We start from the raw sequence: 19,851 nt of genomic DNA on the forward strand, positions 1-19,851 counted from the left end.
TGGGGGGTAAGAGGGGTGGTCGGGGGTTGGGGGTGGGGCGGGGGTGGGCGGGGTTGGGCGCGTAGTTAAGAGGGGAGGAGTATATTTACAGCTATCCATCCATCCATTTACTACCGCTTATTCCCTTTGGGGTCACGGGGGGCGCTGGTGCCTATCTCAGCTACAATCGGGCGGAAGGCGGTGTACACCCTGGACAAGTCGCCACCTCATCGCAGTATGTTTAGAAAACTTTATTTATAATTGAATCACTTGTTTATTTTTCAACAAGTTTTTAGTTATTTTTATTTATTTTTTTCCCAAATAGTTCAAGAAAGACCAACACAAATGAACAATATTTTGCACTGTTATACAATTTAATAAATCAGAAACTGATGACATAGTGCTGTATTTTATTTCATCTTTTTTTTTTTCAACCAAAAATACTTTGCTCTGATTACGAGGTGCTTGAATTAAAAAATGTTCACAGGGGGTACATCTCTGAAAAAAGGTTGAGAACCACTGCTCTAAAAGCCGTAGATGTTATTGTCACATATGCATCCACAGTAGATGGCAGTATTGTCCTGTTTAAGAGTGTCACAACATTGCTGTTTACGGCAGACGAACTGCTTTACGGTAGAGGAAAACTTGACTGCTGTTGTTGTGTGTTGTTGGCGCTCTGGGAGGACGTTAATGAGACTGCCTGACAATAAACCCACATAAGAAACCAAGATCTCGCCTTCGATCATTTTACAGTTATAACATCATTGGGCAGGCACTCTGTTTGTATTGTGGGAAAGCGGACGTGAAAACAGGCTGTCGACACGTCACTCGGGTCAGTATGGAGCTGGAGGGGGCGTGGCCTCCAACTCCGCCTGAATTTCGGGAGAAAATTTGTCCTGGGAGGTTTTCGGGAGAGGCGCTGAATTTCGGGAGTCTCCTGGAAAATCCGGGAGGGTTGGTAAGTATGAACCGCAGTCTGCAGTTGTGTAGCGACTTCTAAATCACTAATCCTGGTCTCCATGGTGACAAAGTAAGTTTCTTACAAGTATCATCCCTGCAGGACAAGGAATGCTTGACTACACACCGTAGCTCACCGGCATCACCGCTAATGACGTCGTTGCTGAATGTAAACAAACGCCTTTGGTGGATCTACACCTAACATCCACTGTAATGATACCAAGTACAGGAGCGTATCTAATCGATACTACTATGATTACATCGTTTTTTTTTAGCATCACAAAATTTCCTTCCGTTTTTAAAAAAATATATTTTATGTTTATGATCTCAGGTAATATGTCCCGAGACACATGATGACTTTGAATATGACCAATGTATGATCCTGTAACAACTTGGTATCAACTTGATACCTAAATGTGTGGTATCATCCAAAACTAATGTATCAAACGCCAGAAGAATAAGTGATTATTACATTTTAACAGAAGAGTAGATATATCATGTTAAAAGAGAAAGTAAGCAGATATTAACAGTAAATGAACAGGTAGACTAATAATTCATTTTCTACCACTTGTCTTTAATAATTTCGACCAAATAATATGGTATGATAAAAAACAATATGTTACTGCATATATTAGCAGCTAACTTAGGAGCCCCTTGTTTGCTTACTTACTACAAAAGATAAATTGTCTTGTATGTTCACTATTTTTTTTAAGGACAAATTTGCAATAAGAAACATATGTTTAATGTACCGTAAGACTTTTGTTAAAAAATAAAGCCAAAAATGCAATTTTTTTGTGGTCCCCTTTATTTAAAAAAGTATCAATCGTGTCTAAATATATTTTGGTATTGATACCAAAATATTGGTATCAAGACAACACTAATATATGTATATTGGCGTCACTATAGACAGCGATTTTAAACTAGACAAGTCAATGCCGGTTTAAAATCGTGTTTTTATCACCTTTGTCTTTTATTAAAGGTTAAACCGTTTTTAACTTTTAACCTTTTTGAACAAGTTGTGCATGCTTTTATTTCAAGTCGCCTGGACTACTGCAATGCACTTCATGCTGGCATTAGCCAAAAAGCTCTCTCCCGGTTGCAGTTAGTCCAGAACGCGGCAGCACGACTTGTAACAGGGACCAGGAAACGCCAGCATATAACCCCAATTCTTCAGAGTTTGCACTGGCTCCCTGTTCATTTTAGAATTGATTTTAAAACATCGCTGTTTGTTTTTAAATCTTTACATGGACTGGCACCTCAATATATCTCGGACCTCATCCAAATTTACACTCCTGCGCGCGCTCTGAGGTCCGAGAGCCAGTTCCAGCTCCTGGTGCCCAAGACCAGACTTAAGACCAGGGGAGACAGGGCCTTCTCTGTGGTCGGCCCTAAGCTCTGGAACACTCTGCCCCTCCATGTTATAACTGCTTCCACAGTGGAGTGTTTTAAGTCTGGTCTTGAGACCCACTTTTATTCTTTGGCTTTTAACACTACGTGAGTTGTGTGGTCCTCTGTTCTGTGTTTTTTATACACTTTGATTTCTATTTTACTGTTTTAATTGATTTTATCCTTTAAAATAGTTTTTAATCATATTTGTTTTTATATTGTTTTTATTGGTTTTATATTTATTTATTTTTTGTTTTTATTCAGTCATTGGTAGAGCATAATAGTTTATTATTATTTTTTTATATTGTTTTTAACATGGCTGTGCAGCACTTTGGAAACGTTATTGTTGTTTAAATGTGCTATATAAATAAAGTAGATTGGATTGGATGCATATCAATAATTCGGTCTATTGTGTGGCACTGATTTATGGTGTATTGATGTGTTTGCCTTCAATAATTGCCTACCTACTGTCACGTATTCCGCGCACTTGTTGCGCGGAGTTGCCACTTCGTGGATGCACAACGACCAGTCAGCAGGAGTGCAGGTAAGAAACTGATTTTAATGTAATCAAACAAAAGAACACTGACACAAAAGTGGAAAAATAAAGCGCGTGCCTACGCACGGAAGCTAACACTAAACTTAGCAGGATACAAAAAGGGTTCCAAAACGGTGACGTGCCGAACGCACACGAAGCTAAGACGGAACTTAGCACAACTAAAGCAGAGATAAGCAGAGGATACATACGTGATTGTTGCCGTTAGCAAATAATGAGCCGAGGACGAACTGAGGAATCAGGTGGGCTTAAATACACAAATAATAATCAAAAACAGGTGTGTGACAGGAGCCCATGAGGAGGAGCACACTACGTTGCAATGGTGACTAAACGGGGAAGTGCTCAAACACAACGAATCGGCAGAGTCCAGAACTAAACATGAACAAACACATATAAACGGCAAAACAATAAACGATCCGAATAGCGGATCGTGACACCTACTTTGTAGAAGTTGAGCTAGTGCTGCATCATTTTCATTAATAAAAAAGTTTTGATTCGTATTCAGTTGCTTCGATTAATCGTTTAATGAGTGTGTAACGGGTTGAGTTAAGGGGAGATGTTAATGTTAATGTGTCAACTTTCACGTACTTAGTTTCATGTACTGTTGTATGACACTGAAGTTTACAGAGTGCCAGTGAAGGCAACATGTTCAGAGTTGCATGCTGGGGGTTGCCTGTGATTGGGTGAGGGAATAGGAGGGAGAGTGCTGTGATGTTGGGATGCGGAAGTGAAGAGGTCGGAGGTTTTAGAGCGGGAGAGATAGACGCACGGGAGATAAGTTTAGCAATACTAGAGAGATATATAAATGTGCCTTTGGCGGTGATTACGCCCCACAGTAGCCTGTTACGTGTCTAACAATAAAGACAGCAAGTGTACTACGCCTCTCAACTGGTTTCTGTGGAAACGCTACACTGGTGTCAGAAGAAAAAAAAGACGGTGAGAAGAGAAAAGGGACGCTACACACCACCGTTACACACGTGTGGACACAGAAGGACGGAGGACACAGCGTCCACACTCCGGTGAGAAATGGAGTACAAAAAAAAAGTGAAGCGGGAGGAGGGAGCCGGGGTGCCGGAGCGATACGGCGCTGTCGGAGGCTGGGATGCGGCTGAGAGAGAGAGGGTGAGGAGAACGACTGCTCAGATGGCCGCTGATGCCGGGTTCAGCTCCTCCGCCCGTCTCGGAGCTGGACGTGCCGCAGGTGGAGAGCCAGCCGCCGTCAGGACGGAAAATGTCGCCCCGCCCTCGGTGAAAACCCCCAGGTATAATGGCAAGGCTGACTGGGAAGCTTTTCACGCCCAGTTCGAACTGTTAGCCCGGGCCGGCAGGTGGTCCACAGAAATGAAAGCTCTTCAGCTAGCTATGTGCCTCACCGGGGATGCTCTGTCAAGCCTGCTGCTGCTGAGCCCAGAAGACAGGAGTGACTATGATGCTTTAGTGGGAGCATTAAAGAGGAGGTTTGGACAATGTTCCGCGGCTAGCTTACTTCGCTCCGAGCTGTGCAGCCGACAGAGACGGGCCGGGGAGCCATTAAGAGATCTCGCCAATGACATTGAAGGGCTGGTCCACCGCACCTACGCCCACATGCCCCCCGCCATACAGAGCGAATTAGCTCGTGACCATTTCCTGCAGGCGCTGTCACCGGGCGACCTGCGTATTCAAACGCTGCTGGCTCACCCCAAGTCCCTCCTGGAGGCTTTGGAGCTGGCTTCAGAGAGAGAGATGCTGGGTACTGGCCCCCCCACCTCCACGCTGGACAATGCACTGAGGGTGAGGGCCGCGAGCGTACCTGAAAGGGTCGACACAGCGCCTGCCTGGGCGGAGGAACTGACGCAGCTGGTGCGGGCTGCTTCGCTACGGGGAGAACAGCGCCCCTGGGGGCGCACAAGGGTCTGCTGGGCGTGCGGAAAACCTGGCCCTCTGGCCCGGCAGTGCCCCAACGCCCCTAAAGACCAGGGAAACGACGCGGGGAACGCATAGCCGGGACGGTGCGGTTCCCCGGGACAGCGTCCCAACCCCGAACGGGCGGGGATACAACACTGGAGGATACAGGGGGCCAACAGGTGCAGGTCGTGATGCTGGGCCGGACTGGGACGGGGAACTGTTGGTACGCCCCAGTGACATTCGGGGAGACATGCTGCTCTGCACTGGTGGACACGGGTTCGTCAGCCACCCTGGTAAGACCTGATGTGCTGGGAAGAGGAACCACAGTCTGGCCCACCTTAGTGAAGCTCCAGACGGTCACCGGGGACCGGGCCCCCATGGTGGGGGAGGCGGTGGAGACTGTGGGGGTGGGGAGAGAGATGGTTCGCTGCCCAGTGTGGGTCGCGGACCTGGAGGACTGCATACTAGGGTTGGATGTTCTTGAACTGATGGACTGTGTTATTAACACCAGGAGGGGAACGCTTACATTCCCAGACGGACATGTCGTACAGATGTCAAGACAACCATCCCGGCCGAACTACAACACTGCTCACGCGGTCGCGGTGCGGACGACACAGGTGACATCAAGCATGGCTGCAGGCCCTGTCTTCCTCTGTGAGCCGACCACACCGCCCCCCTCCTCACCCGCCACAGAACCACATCGACCCACCACAATTCCAGCCCTCGACTGCAACCCCCCCTACAGGCCGCCCGAGCTGCCTTCCACCCCGCCCACCGCACACCCCCACGGTCGCCCAACACCTGCCACACCGCCTGACAGTGAAGAGAGAGTCGCGGCCGTGAGAGAGGTGTGGCAGAAGAACTGTGACGGACTGACTCACATCGAACAGGGGTTGCTGTGGCAGCTCCTGCTGGAGTATAAAGACTGTTTCTCACTATCGAAGGATGACGTGGGCCAAACTGATCTAATCCGGTACGACATTGACACAGGGGATGCCCCGCCCATTAGAATGAGGCCCCGACGCCTTCCCCTGGCTCGACAGGCGGCAGCAGACAAAGCATTACAGGACATGCAGCGAGCAGGACTCATCGAACCCTCCACCAGCCCTTGGGCCGCCCCAGTAGTCATGGTGCCTAAAAAGTCCAAAGAAGACTGGCGGTTTTGTGTGGACTTCAGACCACTCAACAACGTAACAAGAAAAGACTCTTACCCCCTCCCACGAATCGACGAGGCCCTGGATACAGTGGCTGGGTCTTCCTGGTTCACCTCACTAGATCTGCGCAGCGGATACTGGCAGGTTCCCCTCACCCCCGCGGCCAGGCCCAAGACCGCCTTCATCACCAACGGGGGCTTGTGGCAGTTCAAGGTCCTTCCATTTGGCCTCTGTAACGCACCCGCTACATTCGAGAGACTAATGGACAGGGTGCTGGCTGGGATCCCCCGCCAGGAGTGTGTCGTTTATCTAGACGACATCCTGGTCCACGGGGTATCGTTTGAGTCAGGCCTTAGGAGCCTCAGGCGCGTGCTGGAGAGAGTGGCAGCAGCAGGATTGAGGCTGCACCCCCAGAAGTGCTGCTTTATGAGACGGGAGGTCAGGTTCCTGGGTCACAGGCTGGGGGCTGGCGGCGTCAGCACCATGGAAGAGAAAGTGCAGACTGTGCAGGACTGGCCCACCCCCAGCTCTATCTCCGAACTGAAGAGCTTCACAGGGCTGACCTCCTACTACAGGAGGTTCGTGAGGGGTTTCTCCAGCATAGCTGCGCCCCTGTTCCGGCTACAGCGGCCGAAAGAAAAGTTTGTCTGGACAGAGGAGTGCCAGACAGCGTTCACCTCACTTAAGAAGGCCCTCCTGGAGGCCCCGATTCTTGTCCCCCCTGACCCCACCCTGCCCTTCGTGCTTGACACGGACGCCAGCAACGTCGGCACGGGGGCCGTGCTGTCCCAGGTGACCCCCGAAGGGGAAAGAGTGGTTGCGTACTATAGTGGGACATTCAATAAGCACGAACGTCGTTACTGCGTCACCAGGCGGGAACTCCTTGCCGTGGTCAGTGCTATCAAACATTTCAAATATTAACTCGGGGGCCTCCACTTCACAATTAGGACCGACCACGCAGCCTTACAGTGGCTCATGTCCTTCAGGGAGCCGGAGGGCCAGCTGGCACGCTGGATCGAACTGTTACAGTCGTGCGACTTCACCATGGTCTACAGGCCGGGGAAACAACATGGGAATGCGGACGCACTTTCCCGCCGACCCTGCGCCGCCGACAACTGCCGCTACTGTGAGAAAAGGGAGACACGAGAAAGCGAGCAGCAGCAAGACGAGGTGAAATGTGCGTCGGTGGGACTAACAGCTGTGGACACAGCAGAGTGGAGGCTCAAACAGGAAGAGGACAATGACAACAGACCGGTGCTCACGTGGACGACAGCTCAACGTCGACCCCCATGGGGAGAAGTTGGGCTTTACTCCAGGGCCACGAAGGGGCTTTGGAATATGTTCTCAAACCTGCGTGTGTGTGACGGGGTGCTTCAGAGGGGGTGGAGGGAGGCTGCTACAGGAGAGACACTGTGGCAGGTGGTCGTACCCAGGGCCCTACGCGAAACAGTGTTACAGGCAGTGCACGGAACTCCCGGCTCTGGTCACTTCGGGGTTGGCAAAACACTCCGCCGCCTACGTCAGGGGTTTTACTGGGGGCAGCATGGGCGGGACGTGAAGGACTATTGCCGCCGCTGTGACAGCTGCACGGCGCGTAAAGGCCCCACCGACAGATCGCACGCCCAGCTTCAACAGTTCCCAGCGGGCTGCCCCATGGAGAGAGTGGGGATCGACGTTCTCGGACCGTTTCCCCGCTCGGGGAGAGGTAACCGTTATATCCTCACGGCCATGGATTACTTCACTAAGTGGCCAGAAGCATACTGCCTGCCGGACCAAGAGGCAGGAACCATAGTGGATCCGCTGGTGGAGGGGATGTTTAGCAGACTTGGGGTCCCCGAAGTCATCCACACAGACCAGGGAAGGAACTTCGAGTCCCGCGTATTTACGGCCATGTGTGAACAACTGGGCTCCCACAAGACACGCACTACACCCCTCCACCCGCAGAGCGACGGACTGGTCGAAAGATTCAACCGCACGTTGGCGCAGCAGCTGGCCATAGTGACAGCCAAACACCAACGTGACTGGGACACTCATGTCCCCCTGGTGTTGATGGCGTACCGGTCCGCCGCCCAAGACTCCACCTCCTGCTCCCCGGCCCTTCTCATGCTCGGCAGGGAGATCAGGACCCCGGCTGAGCTGATGGTGGGCAAGCCGCCCGACAGCCCAGCGGACCCCCCGGGGCCCGAATATGCCAGGAAGCTGCAGGACCGCCTAGAGTCTGCTCACGAGTTCGCCAGAGAGCAGTTAAGGAGCGCAGGAGCAAGACAAAAGAGGAACTATGACGTGCATGCCAAAGGGCGACATTTTAGTACTGGAGAACTGGTCTGGGTGTTCAGCCCCTTGAGACAGAAGGGCAGGTGCCCGAAGCTGGACAGTAAGTGGGTGGGACCCTGCAGGGTCCTAGAGAGACTAGGTGAGGTCGTATATCGAGTACAGCTGCCACCAAGAGGTAGAAAAGTTGCCATACACCGTGAAAGACTGGCCCCCTACCGGGGAACGGCCGTTCCCCCGGGACAAGGGGGCGGAACGCGAGACAGCTTGGACACTACCCCAGACACTCCCCACGCCCCCACCAATGGACTGTCTTCCCCCCACTCCACCATCAATGGACCGCCCCCCCCCCCACCCCACCCCACCACCAATGGACAGTCTGCTTTCCACTTCCCCACCAAGGGACCTGTCCTGTCTGACCCCCCCCATAATGGACTGTTAACCCCCCACCCTGTGCCTATCTCGGGACCCCTTTCCCCCCCAAGGCGCCTCCGGAGAGACGTCAGACCTCCCAGGCACCTGAGAGACTTTGTGTGCTCCCTCGGGGGCGAGGGACTTTGAAGAGGGGGTGTCGTGTAACGGGTTGAGTTAAGGGGAGATGTTAATGTTAATGTGTCAACTTTCACGTACTTAGTTTCATGTACTGTTGTATGACACTGAAGTTTACAGAGTGCCAGTGAAGGCAACATGTTCAGAGTTGCATGCTGGGGGTTGTCTGTGATTGGGTGAGGGAATAGGAGGGAGAGTGCTGTGATGTTGGGATGCGGAAGTGAAGAGGTCGGAGGTTTTAGAGCGGGAGAGACAGACGCACGGGAGATAAGTTTAGCAATACTAGAGAGATATATAAATGTGCCTTTGGCGGTGATTACGCCCCACAGTAGCCTGTTACGTGTCTAACAATAAAGACAGCAAGTGTACTACGCCTCTCAACTGGTTTCTGTGGAAACGCTACAAGTGTAACAAATAAAGATTTATAAAATCCCGACTCAATGAAGCGCCCGAAACATTAAATACTCATACATAGTTGTGACCGTCTTAAGCCGTCGTCGCTCGGGTTCAGCAGATCACCATGGAAGGACATGCTTTTGAGCAGGTTCGACTCTTTTATTCTTTCAATGATAGTGTCTTTTGCCGGGTTGCTTTTCACCCTTTCCGTCCGCTGCTCGCTCCTCGCTCCTCGCTCCTCGCTCCTCGCTCCTCGCTCTCCTTCAGTCGGCCGCGTCGTTGTCGTGCGCTCCGTCTCTCCTTTCCGTCTCTCTCCGATCGCTCTTCATCCGCTCCTGCAGGCTCTCCAACTCCTCTCTTGATCTCTCCTCCTTCTCCCCTTTTATACAGCAGGAGGAGATCAGTTAACTGTGTGCAGGTGTGTGTGCCACTCACCTGAGTCAAATTGTGGCTGAGTCGCTCGCGGAAAGCCCCGCCTCTCTGCTCCGCCGCGTCCTCCGCCCTCTTGCCGCCATCCGTCAGCCCGTTGGCTCCGCCTCTCCACAATAGTTTCCACACAGTGCACATGAGAGGGATTGCAGGGTTTTGCCGTGATCGGTGTGGTGTCAAACAGCTGAGAGGTTGTTTTTTTTACTAAATCTTTTTTCTAAAATACACACTTTTTAAAAGTGAAATTTTCACGTTGATGATGTGCATTTCTTATAAAAAAAAAAGAAAAAAAAGAATGAAAGCTATAGCAAGAATAAAAATGAACTATGTTCCCTAACCTTTCCACTGAGGGCCGCTGACAAAAAATTTAAAGGCCTACTGAAATGAGATTTTCTTATTTAAACGGTGTTAGCATGCATTTTTTTACATTAAAGATGCTAAAACCAATTCAATGGCCATCAATATTTGCTAAGCTATTTGAATGGAACCATTGTTATTTTAGCTTCTGTGTTAGGTGACAAAGCAAATAATTGTTAGTTTTAAATGTAATTGAATTAGTTTAACTTCTAAAACATGTAAAATAAAAAACAAGTTGCTGGCCAAAAAATGGCCCCCTGTCCCACTTTGGACACCCCTTCTATAACGTGTGTTTTATCTAATTACTCGATTAATATAACTAATTAATCGATAGATTACTCGATTACTACAATAATCGATAGCAGCAGCCCTACTATAGTAAATAATCTACCATTATGAAGACACAATAGCACAACAGTGTCTTTGTTTTTTTAATGTATTTATTTATTTGTTTGTTTGTTTGTGTGATAGGACAGTGTAAATAATGAACAATCGTATACTTCTGCCAGATTGTAGCATAGTTGCTCGTTTTTATCCGTACCCCCCAAGGCAGGAAACCAAACCCAGAAAGAGAATGAAAAGTGTACAGTATCAGATAAAAAAAAACACCCACTAATGCAATGCATAATGAAGCATTGCATTAGTACACAATTAAAAAAATATAATTGAAAAGGGAGAGTTAGGTACATTCAATAAGAGATTCTCCCATCCAAATATGAATTGATAATTGTTAGCTGTTGACCAACTGTCCATAATATGTGTAAGTTAGGGATGTGCCGATCAATCGGCCACCGATCAGTATCGGCTGATTTTCGTGGAAAATTATGTGATTACTGCTTTTTAATGCTGACAACTTCTGGCTGATGCTGAATGTATTCTTGGCCAATCGACTGTCAAAGGCAGCTATCAGCTAACTGTGTATTTCTTTACAGGATGTGGAGCCGCTCTGTTAAATCAATATTAATCGCCTCTATTGCGTAAAATAAACTGCCTTTCTTAGTATCTTAAGTAGGATAATTATGTACAATTATCACTAGTGGACGAGGCTAAACATGCTTCACACCGAGTATGAGCAAGTCGGGAGCGGGCATGTTTGTTGCTAAGCCAGCTTGAAACAACACAAAAATAAGTGCTTTCAGAAGTCCAGAGTTTTATTTTCACAAAGGTGTTGTTAAAGAAAATTAATGAGAAAACTTCCTGGACACAGTAAGATTAAAACTTTAGCCTGAAAACTAAGGATTTAAATAAGTAGTAGATGGTCATTTTAGCTTTTTAGTTATTGTGTACTATTGACTTGATTGTATGCAATATAAGAGAATAAAGAACTGGTTTGAATATTGTGTTGATTCTGTTTAACTGTTAATAGCACTCTTTGTTGTCTACTGAGAAGGGAAGGAGGCGACAACCAGGGTAGAACTGCAGTTTCAAAAGGTTAATTTAAACCTTTGATGATTATGTGGCGTGTGTATGCCACTCTAAGTGAATGAGTGTAGACTATGTGAAATATTAATAATGTAAAGGTTACCAGGGTTTGTTGTCTGTGAATGTTTGTTGTATCTTTCGTCGAATCAAGAGGGGTACGGCGTAGAGGCAGTTTGTGGACAGGCAAAAGGTCGAGGGCAGGAGTGAGGCAGCGTGGTCTGGGTCCGAGCAGGGAGGTCGTGGATCGAGGGAGGCCGTCAGGGATCTGGATGAATGTCAGGTGACAAGTCACGATCACGGAAGACAGGGGAGTCGCTGTGGAAGACACAAGGGACATGAACCATGGAGACACGGGGGGAGAGAGAGAGAGAGAGAGAGAGAGAGAGAGAGAGAGAGAGAGAGCGAGAGCAAAACAAAGGCGAGTAAAGCACGGGGAAGAAAATGCAAGACGTGATGCTTAATGGAAGGTTAGCGACGTTCTGGCAAAGGTTCTTCAAGTCCGCTGGTCTTTATGCCGCTCCATCCGCTCCATCTTATCAACTTTGGTGTGCTGATTACAGATTGTCTGCAGGCTTGTCACTAGATGGGTGTGCTGCGCTAAGCGTGAATTTATTATAAATAAATTATAATAAAATACATATTTACAGTTAATACTTGTCATTGATATTGGCTGATGTCACTCATGGATGATCTGTATCGGAATCGGTAGCATAAAACCCGGATCAGAAAATAACACAAATTTAGAATGTATTGAGAACCCAATTTAAACACAATACATTTTTTTGCACACCTTTGAGTTATAGTCAGACTTTTTATTGTGCAAATAAAATCTGAAATAGCCACCAGTGGCATTGCTATAGTTAAACAAGAGGTGCAAACAGTAACAACTTCAGGCCAGAAATGTGCGGTGAGGTTTACCACAAAGCACACACGGGCAGCCCTGAGCTAAACATATGACTTGACACTGTTATCATCAACATATAACAATAATAAATGTATATAGAAAGGCAAGATTTGTTGTAGAATGTTTGTATTCACAGTATGTTGGCTGAGTGATTACTGCGTCACTATAGTGTCTTCATTCCTGTGGTTTGAGCAGAAGAAGACAGACAGCAAAAAAAATAAAAGATGTACCTTGAGGGGCAATCCTCAACAGCTGTTTTTCCTCCTAGCTGAAAGAACATTCCTAATGTTGCTTTGATAACAACTCTGCCCTTCTCTTTCTCCACGGCCTCCCCTCTTCTTGTGCAGCTGAGCACGGTCATCAGCGTCACCAGCACTTTAATTGTGCAGTAATTACACACTCCATGGCGGGTAAGTAAGAGGAGCAGCTTGGACTGATGGAGAGCATTCCTCTCATGTTTGCCTTGGTCCTCTTCTTTTTTTTTTTTTTCTTTTCCGCAGCACATCTGCCAACTTCCCATGTTTCAAAGAAGCATGAACTTCCACGTTAATGTTCCGCGCAATACAAATATTAGCGTTGGATTAGTGCCTGTGTGCATTAAAAGATGGTCAAATCTGAAATTATGTGTTAAAGGTCCCGTGGTATTTTATTTTTGAACAATTTCAAGTAAGTCTCAGAGGCCGCACAATTGTTTACTGGAAGTTGGTTCCCCGATATCTTGCACTGATGCTGGAATTTAGTTTGAAAGTACTTTTAGGCCCCTTCTACACGAAGGTTATCCAGGATAAATCCCACCTATCCTTGTATCCTTGTCTACACACACAATGGTCGTTCAAGACCCCCTACGCCCACCGGCACAACGTGACCTAATATGCATGTGCGGAAAATGCGCACATCATAGTGTTGCTCCAGTGTTGCTTTGTGTAGAAGTTTTTGAATTAAGTGTAAATTATCTGGATATCCAGTGTTGTGGTATTTCAATTACCGTATTTCCTTGAATTGCCGCAGGGCATATAGTATGCGCTTGCCTTGAATTACTACCGGGTCAAACTCGCTCCGTAAAATAATTATCGCATGCTTAGTATTACCGCCTGGTCAAACTCGTGACGTCACGAGTGACACTTCCCCTGTCATCATTTTCAAAATGAAGGAGGCTGATTTCAATACCGATAATTTGAAATCGTATAAAGGGAAGAAGATTAAGAGCTATTCAGTAGGATTTAAGGTCCAAGCTTACATCACACTCAAATTTTTACTGCATGCCTTTGGTAAGTGCCGCAGTGAGAAGATGTTTTAAAATAATTAGCGCATGCTTACTTTTACCGCATGCCTTTGGTAAGCGCAGGAGTGAGAAGGGGTTTTAAAATAATTAGCGCCCCGGCAGTAATTCAAGGAAATACGGTAACTGGAATCCAGTGTGCTGTGGGGCCCTATTGTAGTGAATCACACCCTAAACATCATAAATTAATCAAATCTTTATTAGACACATAAAAGTAAACAATGTGATAAAGAACATTTTACATCAATCAATCTAGGGATCTAGATATCTGGTGAGGACACTCATCACTATTTTGCCTTCACCTTCATTGTCCATTCCTTTTTGGCGACTTTATATACTCTGGACCTAGACGTTGAGTCCGCGACATACACGGCGGACAATAACTGATACAGTTTGCTTTGCCAGTACAAATGCATTCGATATTATGGTTAATGGTAAATGGGTTGTACTTGTATATCACTTTTCTACCGTTTTTTTAAGGAACTCAAAGCGCTTTGACACTATTTCCACATTCACCCATTCTCACACACACATTCACACACTGATGGCGGGAGCTGCAGATACACGGAATAACCAGGACCCATCAGGAGCAAGGGTGAAGTGTCTTGCTCAAGGACACAACGGACGTGACTTGGATGGTAGAAGGTGGGGATTGAACCAGGAACCCTCAGATTGCTGGCACGGCCACACTCCCAATTTCGCCACGCCGTCCCCTAAGACTAATGTTTTCATTCGTCATCCCTGGTCAGCCAGGTAATACAAAGCACACGCTACCTTTTTTAACCACATCCACGGTAACCCGCATTCTCGTTGTCTCTCCTTCGACAAATAGACAAAGTTTTTCGGTAAGTTGCATCACAGCTGACCTGGACATTGGAAAGCTTTCTTGCCGTCTGAGAAGTGTTGTATCCCAAATAGCTGCAATCGCTTTCTCTTCAGGTATTCATGTGGAATTTCCACAAGCGTCTGTACATGTAGATGAAGGGGAAACACGGGCATGTCTGGATGATTCGCCTCCATATTTCTAGTGTTTACCTCCGAGGGGGAACAGGTTGTGATGAAGCTGACTGTGAGGCGTCCTCTCTGACATCACTTCCTGAGTGGGGCACGGTCTTTCTGGCGTCACTTCCTCGCCGAACTCAGTTTGTAAATGATCAATGAGTCGATACAAAGCTAAGAGCCAGAGATTAAAGAAATACATGGCGCACTTACCTGTGTAAAAAATTATCCAAGGAGGGGGACCTTAAACGACGATTTAGTGTGGCTGACACGAGACTTAGGCTAAATAATTATTGGTTCAGGGAGTTATCCGGCTTGATGTAGACAGGGTCTCAGTCATCCCTGTGGTGTGCCTGTAGCTTTAATGCTAATGAGCATGTCCCTTCAAGATTTTGCAGGCTTGTTTTGTGATTGTTGCAGCCTAAAATGCCTGAATTTGTCATCACCTGTAACTACGGGTCACGTCTTGTGTTGGTTTTGTTGTGATGTTCACGTTTTTTCGTGTTTTGTTCTGTTCCCAGCTACTCCTCGCCTGCCATTGTTTACGCTCTAGTTGCTAGGTGAGCTGAATACACACACCAATTTCGGTTTATTGATTAGTGCCCCCACCTCCTGTTAACACACATCACGCATCCTTAAGTACCCGTCTCGCAGATCATTCGGTGCAGGTCCATTGTTCACTTTTGGCAACTGTTATGTTGGCTTTACTCCACAACCTCTGTTTTTCATGCTATGTTAAGAGCTACATTTTTGCCTTTTGCTTCATGTAAGTTTCCCAGCAACACGCTGCTTTGTGTTTTGCCTAATTTGATTAAAAGATTCGTACCTGCAAGCTGCTTCTGCAGCTTCTTGCCTTTTCTTCCGCATCCTGAGAACACGACCATTGCTACAAAGCAACCCACGAACATGACACAATTCCAGCTTTTCCTTAGTTGCGGTAAAAGTTGCAATGTTTCAAGGATCTTTTTTATCGTCCCTCGCTACATCAGGCTTCAAATCTTGCAGCATTGCAGATTTTGTTTTACTTTTTATAAACATTTTACATGTTTTGGGCCTAAATTCAGTGTTACACTATAAAATGTAAGTATTGTGTGTGTATTACATGTATTACTGTCACGGCGCGGATTCAAACCCGTGTCTCTCATGCTTCTGAGTGTCACAATTCCTCCTCTGGCTGCTAACTTGGACACGCTTGCGCTGGGCGCAGCACGCCCACGCAGCGACAAGGCTGGAGGCAATCACTCATCAGTGCACCTGGGCCTGACGAGAGGGAGCGGCATAAAGAGTCAGCGAAGCCAGGAGACCTTCGCCAGAACGTAGCCGATCTCACCTGAGTAAGCATCAAGTTTGGCACCTCCCCTTCGTTCCTTGCTCGCCTTCTTTGTCCTCTTGCTCTTTCCTGTCTAGATGTCCTTTGTGTCTTCCCTAGTGTCTTCCGTGATCGTTTCTTGCCTCACAACCTCCTCCCGGATTTTTGCTTGCCTTCCCCGATTCTTGACCACTGTTTGGACCCGGACGTCGTTGCCTCTCCAGCCTTTGATTGATTGAAACTTTTATTTGTAGATTGCACAGTTCAGTACATATTCCGTATAATTGACCACTAAATGGTAAAACCCGAATGAGTTTTTCAAGTTGTTTAAGTCGGGGTCCACGTAAATCAATTCAGCCCCCGACTGCTTCCCTCCCTCCTGACTACCTCTTCGCCTTCCCCTTTGGATTCGACAAAATATACATCCAACACGCACCGACAACACCCTTTGGTAAATCCCGCACTGTTAATTCCACACATCGTCTGCATTCACTCACTAGTGGTAGCATACACATCCCACACATTCATCACAGGTTTAAATAAACCTTTGAAAACACAGTTCTGCCTTGGTGTCGCTTCCTTCCCTTTGCCTAGTACACAACAATTACAGTGCAGTATTTGTCTTACCTGCTCAGTGGCCTGGTGGTTAGAGTGTCCGCCCTGAGATCGGTAGGGTGTCAGTTCAAACCACGGCAAAGTCATACCAAATACTACAAAAATGGAATCCATTATCTCCCTGCTTGGCACTCAGCATCAAGTGTTGGAATTGGGGGTTTAATCACAAAAAATTATTCCTGGGTGCGGCACCGCTGCTGCTCACTGCTCCCCTCACCTCCCAGAAGGTGAACAAGGGGATGGGTCGAATGCAGAGGAGAAATTTCACCACACCAGTGTGTGTGTGAGATTATAATTGATACTTTAACTTATATTGAAAATATTCACCAAGCCAAGTTTTGTTTCCAGGTCAATGGTTAGACTCCTTTTCCAATCGTAGGCGGTTAATCTTGGTGGTTAATCCTGGTGACTAATCTTGGTGGCTAATCTTGGGGCTACTCGATCTTCACTGTGACAATCTCAAGCCTACTTTTGACAGAACAACTTTTGGATGGACTTCATCTTCAACCCCTGCCTCATCGGTAACACGTCTCTATTTTGCTGAGCTTTTGAAATGAGCCATTTCAAATGACAACAGCTGGAAGTAGCATCAGACATTCAGTACAGCACTTGAGAAGGCTACCTGAGACTGCTATAAACTCGCAGCAATTGTCCGGTCCAAGTGGAGGTGAGCTCTTTTTATGCACTTTATAGTCGACATTCATAACACAGGCTTTGACGTTATCACTGAGGAACATCAACGCAGACACACTGAGCTAACATGAAATGCTAACATCACAGCTAATGGTATAACTACAACTGTCAAGTTGAGCAACTTACAGTTCAAATCCGTCGTTTTAGCACTCAAAGCCCAGTTCTAACTTGGAGGAATTATCCAGGATGTGATTCAGTATTTTCATGCCGTGACCGCGTTGTAGTGGCCGGGTGATGGCCATATCAATGACGATTGGGAGGATCTTACGGACTATGGGTAAATACAATACAGTCCTGTAATTTACAGTAGAACACACTCAAGGCGACCTAATTGGGTGAAACAAGTGTAAATGTGACTATATCGGTGTTGTTTAATGTTTAGAAGGCTCTATTAAAGTAAAAAAAACAAACATTTTAAAGATCAAAAGCAAGTTTTTTTTGCTCGAACTAAGAAAATGTTGGATTTACGATTCATAATCCTAATTTACAGAAATCATATCGCGGTTATGTTCGATCCCAATTAACCCAGATAAATAAGAGACAACTGTACATTGAATAAACTTATGAGTACTGTTTGTTTGTTACCAATTGTCGTGTCCCGGGGGAGTTGGTGCTGCAAGGAATTCTGGGAATTGGTTCTGTTGTGTTTATGTTGTGTTGCGGTGCAAATATTCTCCCGAAATGTGTTTGTCATTGTTGTTTAGTGTGGTTTCACTATACGACACATGTTTATGACACTGTTGCCGTTGTTTATACAGCCACCCTGAGTGTGACATGATGGCTGTTGACTAAGTATGCACTTCATTCACTTATATGTGTGTGTGTGTTTGAAATTAAAAGGATCGTTAAACTTTGGCTACAATCATACAGTGCCAGCATTTCTTGACAGCTTCCACAGAAGACCAATATTATCCTGTCCAATGTTACACAATGTTATAACTGTTCCTTGTAAAATTTTAACTCAAAAAGCCCAGGATTTCAACAAAAATTGGAAAACAAATTAAGTAATGATGTTTTCCCCGATGGTAGCAGAAGTACATACTCAGAACGCTATACAAAACTACTTTAACGTTTAAATTAATTATCCATCCATTCATTTTCTACTGCGTGTACCTCTTGGGGTCGGGGGGTGCTGGAGCCTATCCCAGCTGCATTCGGGCGGAAGTTACGTTACACCCTGGACAAAAATAATAATTTATTGTACTTATACTGTCACACTAGGGCCAATTTAGTGATGCCAATCAACCTATCCCCAGATGCATGTTTAAAGTTTAATATAAATACCACCTCCAAAGACATGCACCTGGGGATAGGTTGATTGGCAAAAATAAAAATGGTCCCTAGTGTGTGAAAGTGAGTGTGAATGTTGTCTGTCTATCTGTGTTGGCCCTGCGATGAGGTGGCGACTTGTCCAGGGTGTACAGTGCCTTCCGCCCGAATGCAGCTGAGATAGGGTTTTAGCACCCCCGCCACCCCAAAAAGGGACAAGCAGTAGAAAATGGATGAATGAATGGCATTTAAACTAGAATGTTCATTTCTATAGATCACATTAACTAAGAGGTTTTGCATCGTAAGTCTGAGCTAACAAACATTAGCAACACTAGCATAATTACATGAGTTACAGTGCTAATGTAACACTCACATCTTAACAGCAATGTCATGCTACATTAGCCTTTTTGCTGAATATTAAAAAAAAAAATTCAACCCCCACATCTGTAGCTGACTCTTAAATGACTGTCAGAGCTATAGGCTTCATTTAAAATGTGTAGCAAAGGCTTTTTTTTCCCAAAGCAATCCTCCTTGAAGTAGTGGGCATATACACATATCAGACTTATTTAGTTAGGGGTGGTACCACGTAGAACAGTTGTCTCAAACTCAATTTACTTGGGGGCCACTGGATGCAGAGTCTGGGTGAGGCTGTGCCGCGACAAAACATTTCTTAAAAAAAATGTTGCATACCGTATTTCCTTGAATTGCCGCAGGGCATATAGTATGCGCCTGCCTTGAATTACTGCCGGGTCAAACTCGCTTCGCAAAATAAATATCGCATGCTTAGTATTACCGCCTGGTCAAACTCATGACGTCACGAGTGACACTTCCCCTGTCATCATTTTAGAAATGGAGGAGGCTGATTTCAATACCGGTAATTTAAAATCGCATAAAGGAAAGAAGATTAAGAGTTATTCAGTAGGATTTAAGGTCCAAGCTTACATCACACTCAAATTTTTACTGCATACCTTTGGTAAGTGCCGGAGTGAGAAGAGGTTTTAAAATAATTAGCGCATGCTTACTTTTACCGCATGCCTTTGGTAAGCGCAGGAGGGAGAAGAAGTTTTAAAATAATTAGCACTCCGGCGGCAATTCAAGGAAATACGGTACTCTGCAGCCATACTTGCCAACCTTGAGACCTCCGATTTCGGGAGGTGGGAGGAGTGGTCAGGGTTGGGCGGGGGGCGTGGTTGGGGGCGTGTTTATTTACAGCTGTTGTGTGCGCAGTTGTCCACTGCACTTTCTAAAGTAGATGTTATTGTCACATATGCATGATTGATTGATTGATTGATTGAAACTTTAATTAGTAGATTGCACAGTACAGTACATATTCCGTACAATTGATCACTAAATGGTAACACCGCAATAAGTTTTTCAACTTGTTTAAGTCGTGGTACAAATATATACTATCAGCATAATACAGTCATCACACAAGTTAATCATCAT

The 19,851-nt window shown here is 46.3% G+C and overlaps 1 protein-coding gene across 1 annotated transcript in view; it reads left to right on the forward strand.

Annotated features, from left to right (window-relative positions):
- The first annotated feature begins 16,916 nt into the window (after positions 1-16,916).
- Positions 16,917-19,851, forward strand: part of phldb2b (pleckstrin homology-like domain, family B, member 2b) — a 108,018-nt gene continuing 105,083 nt past the window's right edge. Inside the window, exon 1 of the mRNA XM_061921935.1 lies at positions 16,917-17,110. The gene's annotated coding sequence lies outside the window, so the exon portion shown is untranslated. The remainder of the gene's footprint in view (positions 17,111-19,851) is intronic.

This window comes from Nerophis ophidion, linkage group LG15 (assembly GCF_033978795.1).
Source record: "Nerophis ophidion isolate RoL-2023_Sa linkage group LG15, RoL_Noph_v1.0, whole genome shotgun sequence".
In the NCBI taxonomy this organism is placed as follows: Eukaryota; Metazoa; Chordata; class Actinopteri; order Syngnathiformes; family Syngnathidae; genus Nerophis; species Nerophis ophidion.